The sequence below is a fragment of the Sminthopsis crassicaudata genome, chromosome 2 (assembly GCF_048593235.1).
Source record: "Sminthopsis crassicaudata isolate SCR6 chromosome 2, ASM4859323v1, whole genome shotgun sequence".
Taxonomy (NCBI): Eukaryota; Metazoa; Chordata; class Mammalia; order Dasyuromorphia; family Dasyuridae; genus Sminthopsis; species Sminthopsis crassicaudata.
Genome location: NC_133618.1, coordinates 469,667,413 through 469,680,782, shown reverse-complemented (window position 1 = coordinate 469,680,782; position 13,370 = coordinate 469,667,413). Strand labels below are relative to the sequence as shown.

Genomic DNA, 13,370 nt, shown 5'->3' with positions numbered 1-13,370 from the left:
GAGTGGGTGGCTCTTTCTATCACAAGTTTATTGGAATTGCCTTGAATCGTAAGTATTCTTATTATGCCTATTTTATTGTTGAGGAAACTGAGGCAGGCATTCACTGACTTGCCCAGAGTCACACAGCTAGGAAGTATCTGAGACTGGATTAGAACTCAGGTCTTCTTGACTCTAAGCCCAACGCTCTATCCCTAGGCCACCAAACTGCCTTCAAGCAATAAATATTTGTTGACTTCACCAATGTTTTGGCACAAGCCAAATGCCTTACTCTCCTCCCCCTCCCCCTCCCCCGAGTCATTCTGCCTTCAGCCAAAGCCTGGCCCGGTTTCCCACCAGCCAGGACCGTGCAGTGCCCAGGAAGTAGATTCAGACACCTTTAACAGCCTTAAGAGATCATGACCTCTGTCAGGATCTGGGCTTCCAACAACATAGCCCAGTTGGAATTGGAACTGCCCCTTCTTGCTTTCTGTTTCCTCAGGCACCTGCCCCTCCCTTTTCCTAGAGCTGGGTCCAGCTGGCCCAGGCTTCTGGGGAGTGATGGAGATGGCTGGCTGGGATCTGAGGCAGAGATTTCTTAACCCTCTCCCCTCACAGGCACTCTTAGCCCTTCCCTCACATCCTACCATTCATGAGGGGAGGAGGAGCTTATTATCACTTGCAAGAGGCTTGGAATTGAGAAACCTAGGTGGCTCTGGCTGTGTGGCTATTGACAAATCCCTTGTCTCTGGACATCAGTTTTTCTTACGTGATAAACACAGATGTTAATCTTGACATTACTCATCTTACAAGATGCTGTGAAGAAAGTACTTTGTGAACTTTAGGGTACAAGAAAAGCACAAGTTGTTTAATTAATAAAATAAAGTTTAACACCATAGATATCAATAATATTGCTAATGTAAATGAGTGTTATTAATGATAATGATAATAATCATATGCAACTGAGAGCTCACACATCAGCAGCTTGGAAGAACTCATCACTAAGGCAATCTCTGGTTCGTAAGAGTCAGGACCCAAACCCAGGGTAAGGGTGGAAGAGGTGGGGCAGGGAGGGCTTGACTGGTCAGGCCAGCTGGCCTCAATTAGCTGAGCCAGCTCAGGTCTGGATAGTGTCATTAGGAGAAAACCAGAGCCATGCCATAAACCCTAATGAATGCATTAATGGATGGCTTGTGCTCCTCAAAGGAAAAAAAGGGGGGGTTTAAATAAAGTTATTAACACAGCCCACCTGTGTTCGGCTCTTGGCCTAGATTGTTTAAATAGCCCATTAACTCTTGAAGTAACTAATCTTGAAAGTGAATATGGCCTTTCCGTAGCAGACTTTTAACTGCATTCCTATAATTCAATTAGATTCAGCCATCTTTTGCTCAGTACTAACATTTTGGACTTTCATCTCAAATAATGGGGTACAGACCAGCATGGAGAACAGGGGGTTAAAAAGAACCGACCTTTCTAATCTCAGAAAAAAAAGCATCTGCCTTTTGCCAGAGCATATTATATCACTGGTCTCCATCGAAGATTGAAAGTGAAAGAATTCAACCTAAGACCCAAAGTAGCTGTTACATCAAGGCTGGAGAGTTGGTTTAATTCTTCTTTGGGCTAAGAATTAAATCCAGCCAAGATCATCATGGTGTGATCAGGAATGCCAGTCTCCTCATCCCACTGGAATAATGTCGGCTGGGTTTAATCTTCGACCAATGAAGCCAAAAGCTGTGGGAGAAAAAGTGGGGCAAGTCGGGAGACTTGGGTTTGAAAATCTGTTTAGCTACTTGCTAGTTGGGTGACTTTGAACAAGTCATATACCTTCTCTGAGACTCGGTTTCATTTAGAGAAAGAACAAATTTAGGGCCAGAAGATTCTGGTCCCCATCGTATAACCTTAGACAAGTGACTTCTCTTAATCTCAGCATCAGTTTCCTTATCTGTAAAATGAGAGGAGATTTTTGAGCAGGTGACCTTGAGGTCCCTATCAGCTTTAAAAATCTTACAATATAAAGTCTTCTCGATGGGGATCAGTTTCCCCACCTTTACTACCACCAGCCTCTGTTCATTTGGCTCTCTCTCCTAGCCACTATAAATGCACATTGGTTTCAAACAATCTATTCCATTAATAAAGAGTTAAGAAAATTCATTAGGAAGAAGGAATTTTATAGATTTCGTTAAAGGGTTCTTCCTATTTATGTCACTGAGAAAGGATAAAAATCCTTTTATCACTCTACAACTTGTTAATGTTTTACCCCAGGACCACTTCATCTGTAATAAACATCTTAACAAAAAATGAATCCCTAGGGAGGAACCGTTAATTTCCTTAAGGCCTCACACATGTAAGGGCTTTTATTGTGTGCAGGTGCTCTCGAAATTGCATCCACTCGTAATAACGTCCAGTAAAGAGCAGGTAGTGACTGAGAACAGGGATGGGATCGCTGCACCTGTCCACAGACAGACAAGCTATGCTACGCCCCTGTGCAATCTTCCACAGGTTTTCTTGGGCAGCTTTTCCCAACTTCATCTGACACTGAGTTTTTCACCTTCCTCTTGGGGGTCTGCAGAAGGTAAGTGTCTTGCAATCTGGCTCATCTTACGGGAGGCAATAGGACTCTTAAGGCTGGGCTCAAATCCTGGCCCTGCTATTTGTTACTTGTCTAACCTTGCTCAAGCCCTTCTTTCTGGGGCTCAAGTTATTAATCTGTAAAATGGGTAACGGGAGAAGGAAGATTCTGACTGATTTCTGAGGTGCTGTATATGGCTCTAAATTTGTTCCTAAAAGAATTAAAGGTCTTTGGTGAGCAAGGGGCTGCCAGATTAGAAAGGAGACAAAACCCTAGGACAGAGGAGGAATGGCCAACATGTGAATGAATGCACAGAGGGGAATGTCTTCTTTGATGTCTTTGATCTTCCTCTCCTCCTAATTGACTAAAGGTCCCTAAATTAGGCTTCTCTGTGGACATTTGCTTTACTGGAGAATTTAACTTTCAATTTTCTTAGTAACTGGGATGGATAAATGAATTCAAAACATAGTTTTCATATTCTAAGTGCAATTTTCTGAACGTTAAAAATAATTGCTAGAAAAATAAATATCTTGTAACTTGGTCTCTTGGATAAGTTTATTTAAAGAGCAGTTTTCATATACTTTCAGTGAGGTAATTAGAATCTTACATTTAATAAAAAAATCTCTCCGGTCGCTAGGATTCTTTCCAAGTTCCTCTCCCCAAACTAATTAAAAGGTGCATATTATATATCTATAGGTAGTGTAGATATAGGGACATAAAAACTGCCATTCAAGTATGATACTTTTTTGCCTCATCACTTTTGCCTTCCCACACACTCACAAAGTTTTAGGCTCCTTGGGGGCCAAAAAATGTGAGCGGAGGCAGCGGGGAACGGGGCAGTGGAGGATAGTATCCTTGTTTCAAAGACTTCATTCCAGAAGATTAACCCTTAAAATGAGTTTACTCTAGAAAGAAAGAAAAATATAATTCCCAGGGCCACAGAAAGTACTTAAAGCGATTTCTGATTCTAACAGAAAGCACTCAACAAAGAGATTTCCGATTCTTAACTGAGCACAATTTATCGAGGAAAAAAAAAATGGGTAAAGCTAGAAGGAACTCTGGAACCTAGATTGTCAGAACATAAAACATTGAATGTTAGTACTGAAGCAAATCTTGGAATCCAGAATGTTAGATCAAGAAGAGACCTTTGAGAACTTCTAGTCAAATCCCGAGAGAAGGAAGGGACCATCTAGTTCAATTCATTTTACAAATGGGGAAACTGAGGTGATAAACTTGTGCAAAATCACACCGGGAGGAGATTAAACTTCCCAATTCAATGTTCCTCCCTCCCCCATTAAAACCCACTGCTTTCTTCAAATGAAAACAATTTAGCAAGTGTGTGATAGGAAATAAGTTGTTTTTTTCCCCCAGTTATTTTTAAGGACAGGAGAGCTTTACACTCTGCAGCCCCAAGGCAGAGATCTGAACTACTATCTAAGCAATCTTCCAATGCAGTACAGTAGTCCTCTGTTAACTGAGGTGTTTTACTGATAAAACATATGGTATTTTGTAATGTGTGTGTGTGTGTGTGGCATTTGAAAACTCAGGAGCAATTTTGGATAAGGAGAATCATTAGTGTAAGAGTTTGTTTTCATGTTACATTTTATCCTTATGAGAAACTCTCAGTTAAGGTATCTGTAGAATATAAGGAGGAGCCAAATGATAGAAAGTAGTGAATGCTTTAACTTTTTAATAATAAATATAAAAATCTTGCACTTGGGCTCCAAAAACACAAATATAGGTTGGGGATAGTGTGGCTAGAGAACAGAACATGTGAAGGTGACTCGGGCTGCAAATTCAACGAGCTAACCAGTCAATCATGATTTTTTAGGTAATGTTTAAAAAAACCACAATATCCCAAATGAGAAAGATCATTAATTTAAGCTGGAGGGATAATAAAGGTCATTGAATCCAATCCCTTCATTTTATAGATGCAGGGACTGGGGGTTCTAAAAGGTTTAAATTATTTACTTAAAGTCATATCCTATGATGCAAGATTTGAATTCATTGCTTTGCCCTTATCGGATCACATACATAATATTGTGCTCAACTCTGGGCATCATATTTTAGAAGAGATATTGACAGGTTGCTGCATGTCCACAGGACAGTGACCGGGATAGTAAGGAGATTTGAAAAGAAACCGTATAAGGATTGGTATTTTTAGCCTGGAGAAGAGATGACTTAGTAGGGACAAGACAGTTGTCTTTAAGGACTGGAAGGGCTGTCTTTTTGAAGCAGGAATAGACTTGTCTCAGTTGACCCCAGAAGGCAGGAGTAGGGTGAAAATTACATAAAGGTATACTGTGAGGAAATTTTCCTAACAAGGAGAACCTTCCTTCGGAGGAATAAACTATCTTGAGAGTCAGTGAGTTCCCTATCTCCAATGGTCTTTATATGGAGACTGGATGATTACTGATTATAGATGAAGTGATTCCTACTGGGACATGAGTTGGATTGGTTGATTTCTGAATTCTTTCCACCTTGGAGATTAGGTATTATAATAAATTATTATATTTAGAATTAGATTATAATTAGAAGCTGGTTCAGGGAGATTACTGAGAATTTCACCCAGTGAAAAGGCAAAGTCCAGCGTTCAAAAAGGCCAGTTTTACAGGCTGTTTCTTGGTTCTTTGTGGCTCCGTGGAAGGAATGATGGCTAAAGCCCCACACTAATGAAACTGATTCTAGCTTTGAGGAAAGATGAGGCGGTTGCAGGCAGACCAAAGTGACTCAGCCCTCCCAAGGCTCTCACAGCGAGCAATTCATCATCGCTGCTCGGAGAGAGAAAAATGGAGGAAGATGATCATAGCTCTCCTAACCGAGTCATTCCCCTGCACTGACTGCAATGGAGCCTGACAGTTCCTGACGCCAGCTGAACGCATGATGGATGCAGGCAAAGAAAAACTCCCTCCCGGTGATAGAATTTGGAAGGCGGCGGGCAGCCCACGAGAGGAAGAGGGATGAGAAATAATACGGAGGATAACAGCAGTGCTCTTTAGGAAACGGAGGGAGTCAGACTGATGTTGAAAAAGGAAAGTGGGAGGGGGGGGGGAAGGGACTGCCAAGTGTGGCTCATTGTTCTGGGAAGAAGCAGGAGGACTGGACGGAGCTGAGGTCAGTGGGGAGAGGCAGTGGTCAGTGTTGGACAGTGACAAACTAACTCCCGTGGCTCATACACCACAGATGACAATGGCTCCTATTTGCAGGGAAAATGGAGTTTTGCCACCAGAGCAAGCTCGTTGGAGGCAGGCAGTGTAAGGATTATTATTCCTTTTTTTTTTTTTTTTTTTTTTTTTTACACATGAGGAAACTGAGGCTCTGAAAGATGAGGGGGTTTCCTCAAGGTCATGTAGTAGCTAGCTAGGAAATTTTCGATCTGATATTCAAGCCCAAATCTTCCACCAGTTCATCCCTCACCTATTTGCAAGCGCCCAATGGGTTACAAAGTACTTTTCCTTCACAATCCCTTCGAGGTCAGTAGATGGAGGGTTATCGCCTCTCTCCTGGAGCTGGAGAACCTGGGCAGGAGGGAGTGATTGCTTGTTCTCAAAAAGCCAGGGAATATGAGAGCAAAGATTCAAATCCAGGCTGCCTGGATCCAGGTCCAAAGGTATTTCCACTGCGCTCCACTACCCCTCCCCTTCAGCAAAGGCTAACCAAATTCCCAAGATTCAAAGGCAGGGCTGGGGAGAAGGAAGAGCGACTTGTGGCTGGGGACAGGAGTGAGCGTCTGAGGAAGGCTACAGCGGGGAGCTGCGCTGGGCCCGGGGAGCTGCCCAAACCCCCGCCCCCACTCAGTCCTTTGCATTCTGTGGCAAATCCCAGAGCCACCTTGGCCTCAGCACTTCCGAGGGACGCAGGGAGCTTGGAGGGGGTTCAGAGGAGAGCAATGAACATGATGAAAGGGTTGGAAAATGGGACCTATAAGGAAAGGTTAAAGGAAATGAGATTATTCAGCCCCGAGAAGGGACTCACTAATAGAGAACAGCAGATGCTAGCCAGCTGTTCCCCCAGTGCCAGGAAGGACAGAACGTGGCCAGTCTGGAGGAAGGACGACAGGAGGATGACTTAGGGCAGATGCAAGGAAGAACTTACGGATAACTAGTTGGAGAAAAGTTGGGAGCTTTTCTGAGAAGATCTTACGAAGCAGGGAAAGTCCTTCCGAGAAGGAAGGGATGGCAGACGAGCCCCTTCTCTGGAGTTGCTTCCCAAACAGTTACAAGAGGTTACCTTCTATGTGCTAAGAAATTGCTATGGGGGAACACAAGTTTATAGGGTGGAATTGAGCACCCAGGGCTTTGTTCAAACCTGTTCCCTTTTTTTTTAAACATTGTTTCTGAGGCACAAAAAAGGGAGGGGGTGCTAGAGGAGATGAAAAGGGGGGGAGAGAGGAGGGAGAGACAGACAGAAAGACACACAGACAGAGACAGAGACAGAGAGATTGATTGATTGCTGAGGGTAGGAGTTTGATTTTAATCTTCAGAAGTTACCCCTGTGTTATTATTTGAACCTTACCTCTGCCACTAACTGTGAAACCTGGAGAAAATTTTCTAAACATCTCAAAGCCTCAGTTTCCCCAGCTATAAAATGGGTTGGACTATATGGTCTCTGAGGTTTCCTTTTCACTTCAAATACTTTGACTTTCAGCCTGAAGTGGAGTCTAATCAATTTAATGAATGATAGGAGTCTAAGGGTCTTTTCAATTCTGTGCCTATTGCAGGTCTAAGCTCTAGTTAGTATCTCATAGGTGTTTGCAGAATCGAATGGGACAGTTTTCGGAACGAGATGTTGCCTGATGAGACTGACTGCATGCCCAGGCGGGCAGGGAATCAAGCAGTGCCAGTGGGCTCAGCTGCCAGTTGCTCAAATGGCTGACTTCGTATTGCAACACCCCTCTGCAATTTTAGAGGAATGTTGACATTGTCACTACTGCCAGTCCTGCACATTTATTATTTACATTCTTTTTCTATCCAAAGTTTCCTGACTGCTCTAGTAATAATGAAAAAATTAGCTCTTTAAAGGTTTCCTCACATCAAACCTATGAAAAAGTAGGACAAGTGTTGTGATCCCCATTTTATACAAAAGGAAACTGAGGTTCTGAGAGAAAAGTGACTTGTCTAGGAAAATCCAGTTGGGATCCAGGTCTCTTACTTCAAGACCAGTGTGTGTCCCCTAAACTATCCAGATCCTCTGCCATATCCAACATCTCTTTTGATAATTGAAAGCTATTTGGTCATTCTTCCATCGTAATAGTGAAGTTCATGTGGACATTGGATTAACCTGTCACTCTGTCTTAAGAAGCTTGCAAGATTTGGAATACTAGCCAGACATATAGATCTGATGCTGCTGGTTCAATTCTGTAGGTCTGGCTGCTAGTCTCTGTAGCCATATCCAAGGAAGAAAGTCTTTTAACTTTGGTTCCCAATTTCCAACTGGGACATTCAACTAATCAACTTTATCTGGCTGCCAAAATTAAATTAAATTCAACACACTTTTATTTTTTTAAGTGGTTTTATTGTTGCCTTTGATTTTTGCACTAATTATTTATTTCCCTTTAACTCTTTTCTCTCCTTTTCCACCCCCCTTGCTCACATATATTGAGCCTTTCTTGGTAACAAAACAAAACATATAAACAAAGCCAAATGACAAAATGACCTCACCTGACCACAAATATCACATTTCTCATTGCTAGCCCTTACCTCTCTACTGACAGGAGGAAGATGTGTTTCCTTATTAGTTTTCCAGGGAAAAGATGGTTCATTACAATTCATCAGAGTTTATTTGCTTTTCATTTATCATCTACATATTTGTAGGCATCAAATATTATCTCGGTTTAACTTTCTTCACAAAAATCTTCCCATGTTTCCTTGAATTCCTTTGTATTCATCACTTTTTAATATGAAATAATATTCTATTATGCTTTTATGCTACCATTTGTTCAGTCTTTCTCCAACCAATGAATGTCTCTTGTTTTATTTCCAGTTTTGTTTTTGTTTGGTGATTTTTTTCCCCATTCCAAAAAAGTATGGATAGGAATATGTTGTTATATGTAAGACCTTTCTTTTCCCTTTCCTTTCATTTTAAACTTTTATATTTTATTGGCACTTTAAACATTGTTTTCTTTTCCAAATATATTCCTTTTCCTCCCCTATCCCGAAAGCTCATTCCTTGTAAAAAGAAAGAGAAAGAACAAAGTAAAAGAGAGAGGAGGGAGAGAAAATTTAGTAAAATTAATCAACTTTATAGCTTAACCATGTATACAATGTTCCACAAGCAAAATTCTGCATATGCCTACCCCAATTCCCCATGAATGAAAGGAGCTACATTTTCTTCTCTTGGAGCTTTTAAATTTTTTTAATTTAAATTTTTTTTTTTTAAAGAAAAACATTCCCATCAACAGTCCACAGTGTTCAAGGCACTAACCTCCAATGAAGATACAAATCATTGAGCCTATCACTTGACTTTAACTGTTTTTCTTTGTTATAAAGAAAGATTCAATATATGTGTCTGGTACATAATAATTGATTAATAAACAGTTGTCATTTGTCTGAATAAGAAAAATAGGGTAACCTTTCCCAAAGACCTCTCTCAGCATTTGGTCTGCATCTATTTAATAGCGTTGGCATGTAATATTGTGTATTATAATTTTGTGTTTTTGTCTTATTTTTTTTTCTCCACACCCACTTCTCACTCAACTGCAGGCTTCTGGAAGTCAGAGATTGCATTTATTTGAATTTAGTTTCTATTATTCTCATTGCAGAGTGTTCTGCACACAATAGGTGCCTAAACAGAGCTTGCAAAATAAGTAAAGGCTGTTATCTCCCTACCTAAAATCCTTTAGGGCCGAGGCTTGAGCTTATTCAGACTAGATCTTCCCCTAGCCTGTGACTTAATGTAGTCACACAGTAGTAATAATGATAACAAAAATCATCAACATCTTCCCAATTCTGTAGTGTCTAAGTCACCTAATAAATGGTTGCTAAATTGAATTGAATTTACTTTGATCAAATGAACTTATAAGACCTAAACAGGTTTGCTCACCTTATTGAATTGCTTAAAAGCTGTTAGAGAGAGTGTGCATCTAGTTTTTCATTGGAAAATTTGAATCCACCGGCCCAAATTGTCTCCAGCAGCTGCTACAGCCCCACCATCTTCCCTTTGAAAAAAGCATTCCCTCTGCCAACAGATCTTCCCAATACCTAGTCTTACAACCATTTCCTGAAATACCTGCTACTTGGGGGCAGTCTTTATTGCTTTCTGGCCCTCAGTTTCCTAATTTTTCAGATAAGGGAGGTGAAAGACAGCCCCTTAGCTCCTCTGAAGTTCTACAGCCTTAGTTAAGCTTCTTCCTCCTTTCAGAGAAATACCAATTCCCGAGCTCCATAGGATCCCAGACTCAAACTTCCTAGGCTGGACAGGTGGGCCCCGGACAGACAAACTCCCAGAAAGTCAGAATCTCTCTGTGTCCTCCTCTGTCAGGCATACCTTCAACATACAAGGTCTCTGGGGTAAGCGGGCAGCACAGACCAGTGATAGAGTGGCCGGAGTCCAAGCATCTGGAGCTCTACTACTCCCACCACCCTTCTTGTTGAGAGAAATATTAAGCTGTGGCATTGTTTACATAATCATTCCAAATGCAGACCCTACAACAGGCTGTGGCTCTCTTGCCCCAGGACCAAGCTGGCTAAATGCTACAGACACTGCAGACCTAGAAAACAGGACATGAGGGAGTGAATCTTTTCAGCTTCAGCAATTTGTGAAGCTGGGATCTTAAGGAGCCAAGGGCTGTGATAAGCCTCGGCAAGAGAAGCATGAGGCTCAAAGTGGTGGAGGAGAATGATTTTAAAAGGAAGAATCTGTTGCTGAAATGCAGAAACAAATTGCAGCTCCTAGGGCAAGTGACAGGATAATTTAGGGCCACACTGGAGAAAAATGGGGGATGTGTTTAATTTCCACCATCGGGTTTGCAGTTACCAGATTTAGGGGGGTCAGGGGAAAAGGAAGCAGTATCTTCTTTTTTCCCGTTTCAAGAAAATAATCACACCATGTAGGGGTTCATGGACTAGACTCGGGATACTGCCTTAGAAATTCTCCATTTCTCTCAGAAAAGATGGATGAGAGACTACATTAAAAAGCAACTGACCCAGAGTACGACTTAATTAGGGAAAACAAATGGAGGGTTTTTAGAAAATATATTTGCCAAACTGGATTTTGTTTTTATTTGTAAAAATACAAAGGGGAAAAAAGACGAAAAAAATTACCTTAGAATGGGGAGTAGAAAAATCCCACTGCACATTTCAGAGCCCAAAGCTCTGGCCGGCTGCACTAGGGAACTATTTCTGAAGTCTCTGGCTGAATTTGGTGGTGATATCTTTTTAGAATAACTTATTGAAAATAAGAATCTGTTGCCCTGTGTCCGGTTTTTCTGTTAAAGAATCCCCCTTCTCTTTTAAGGAGACCGGTTTGATTTGCTCTCTACCTCACCGAGAGGCTGATTTTTCAGAGTTCGGTCGGGGAAAAGATAATGTCAAATTTGTTTGTTGGTCTGATTGTCAGAGCTTGTTTCTGGGACACCGAACGGTGAAGGGTGCGGTAGGACGGGATTCATCAACACTCCATCTGCGAGCTACAGTTTTTTTTTTTTTTTTTTTTTCATTTTCTCCACTGTTGGAGGCTTTGCCCCCAATATTCTTTTAAAAAGCTTCATCACTTTGCACGTGGAAAGCGTCTCTGAAAATTTATCAAAGGAGAGGCCAAGATTTTAAAGAGAAACCTTTTGACAAATGCAATTGGGGGGGGGCATTCTAAGAATCAGACGAGTTCAAAAGAACCCAAGAAAGGAAATGGGCAAAGAATAAATAAAACACGATATTAAAAAAGCTTCATATTAGGCCTTCCCCATAAATATTTCCCCATTGTTACTTTATAAATTTCATGCTACTCCAATCACAAGGGAACTCAGAAAAGGCAAACTTTTGTGGGTTTCTTGCACCTTCTCCTTTTCCTCCCCCAATTTCAAAAACATCTAAAAATATCCTGAACAGGGAAAACGTTTTTAGGCAGGACAAAGTCAACATTTCCAGGAATGGTGAATATCCAGAGAACTGTTACAGCTTGTGAGCAAAGCTCAAGGTTGAGGTGGGACCCCCAATTTGGCCCACCTCAAGGAAAACCAGAGGTCTGCATGACGATATGAATTCCTGCCCAGAGTGGGTAGGCTTGGAGGCTTTAAGCACAGAAAGTAGAAAAGGGACTAAACCCAAACTAATCTTATTTCCCCAAATCCCATCACTTGGTCTTGGGCGCCCAGAATTCAAGATCCTGGAATCCCAACAGGAATGTGGCAGCCACGATCTCAATTATGGGCCAATTCCAGAGTTGCAATCAAAGAGTTAACTAGGATGTCCCGGCACACAAGTGAGCATGTGGGATAATTGGAAAACAAATTCTACAAACATCTTGAAAGGGGCAAAGGACCTTTGATCTTTATATAGAAAAGCCAGCCTTACAATACAGTCCGGCTTCTGAGCCCTGCACACGCTTTCTCCCAAGGCAGAGGATGGTCTCTTTCTGAAAAATCAAGTAACACCTAATTCCACCCTACCGTAATTATCCTAACTGGTTACATATGGCAAAAGGTCTTTTACCCAAAGATTAGAGGGGAAAGAGGGACTGACAAAATAATTAAATATGCAATTTGCCAAGCTTGGACAATATGGCTTTGAAATCACCTTTGCAAAGAGTTTTACAGCTTGTCCAGAGACATCTATATTGCAGCCTTCACGTTCTTATTTAAGCTCTTTTGATGACCTTAGTGGATTAATACCTGAGGAGCATCAGTGTAAGGCTTGACGCTCAAACCTGTTTCTAATTTGACCAGTTGCACCAGCTTCCTCTGGTGTTATGAATTGCCTGCCACCCCCACCCCCCAACCTCAACCAAAAAAAAAGTATTTGAAATCTGCGTTCTCATTCAAAACAACATTCTGACTTTGCAAAGAATTCTCTGATATAAAAATCTCCTGGTCTCCAGGGTCCAACTCCTCCTGAGTTGTGAAAATGCTCTCTCGCCTACCAGAGTTTGGGGGGATGTGGTTAGGCCTGGGCGGGTGAACTAAATGCCACCCCCAGCATAATCTGTTTCAGAGGGACCGTGCCAAGTTGCCACTCTGAGCCTTCTGGAGTTGCTTTGGGTGGTATTCTCTTAATGAGTTCATGTGTCAGGATAGTTGAGGGCTCTCTGATCTAATGACACGCTAGAATATGATGCCGTGGATTTGGGTCGCCCTCTGTCCCTATAACCCCTGACACAGGGAAGATGCATTCTGTCAAGGAGGGAGGAGAGGGGAGTTTAGTGTTTGGAGTTTGAAAAATTGCTGCTACTTAGAGTTCAATTGAAAGCTCTTTAGGCCAAAAAAGCTTCCCCAAACAAGTGCTCCGAAAGGGCAGGTCACACACAGATTTTTGTCTTTGTTTTTGTTTAAAAAAAAGATTTGAGAAACAATATAGCTCCTATTTCTAGAGGGTTTGAAGGCTAAGAAAACCCTTTCCCTACAACACTTTGGGAAGGTGGGGGAAAACAAGAACTTATTTGACAAGGGAGGCTCAGAAAGGGAGGAAAGAATGAAGTGAGTGAAGAAAGGAAAGAAGAAAGGAAGGAAATAAGCATTTATTAATCACCTAATATGTGCCAGGCGCAGTGCTGAGCACTTAACAAATATTAGCTCCTTTAATTCTCACAATAAGCCTGAGAGGTACTATTACTATTTTCATTTTACAGTTGAGAAAACGAGGCAAACAGAGCTTAAGCTAATAATTGTCTAAGG

The 13,370-nt window shown here is 41.6% G+C and overlaps 2 long non-coding RNA genes across 2 annotated transcripts in view; one reads left to right on the top strand and one right to left on the bottom strand.

The window, feature by feature from the left end:
* The window catches only part of LOC141557444 (uncharacterized), a 92,280-nt gene that overhangs the window by 55,330 nt on the left and 23,580 nt on the right, over positions 1–13,370 (bottom strand). The window lies entirely within an intron of this gene.
* LOC141557445 (uncharacterized) overlaps positions 2,393–13,370 on the top strand; it is a 37,955-nt gene continuing 26,977 nt past the window's right edge. Inside the window, exon 1 of the long non-coding RNA XR_012486793.1 lies at positions 2,393–2,548. This is a non-coding gene — a long non-coding RNA (uncharacterized LOC141557445). The remainder of the gene's footprint in view (positions 2,549–13,370) is intronic.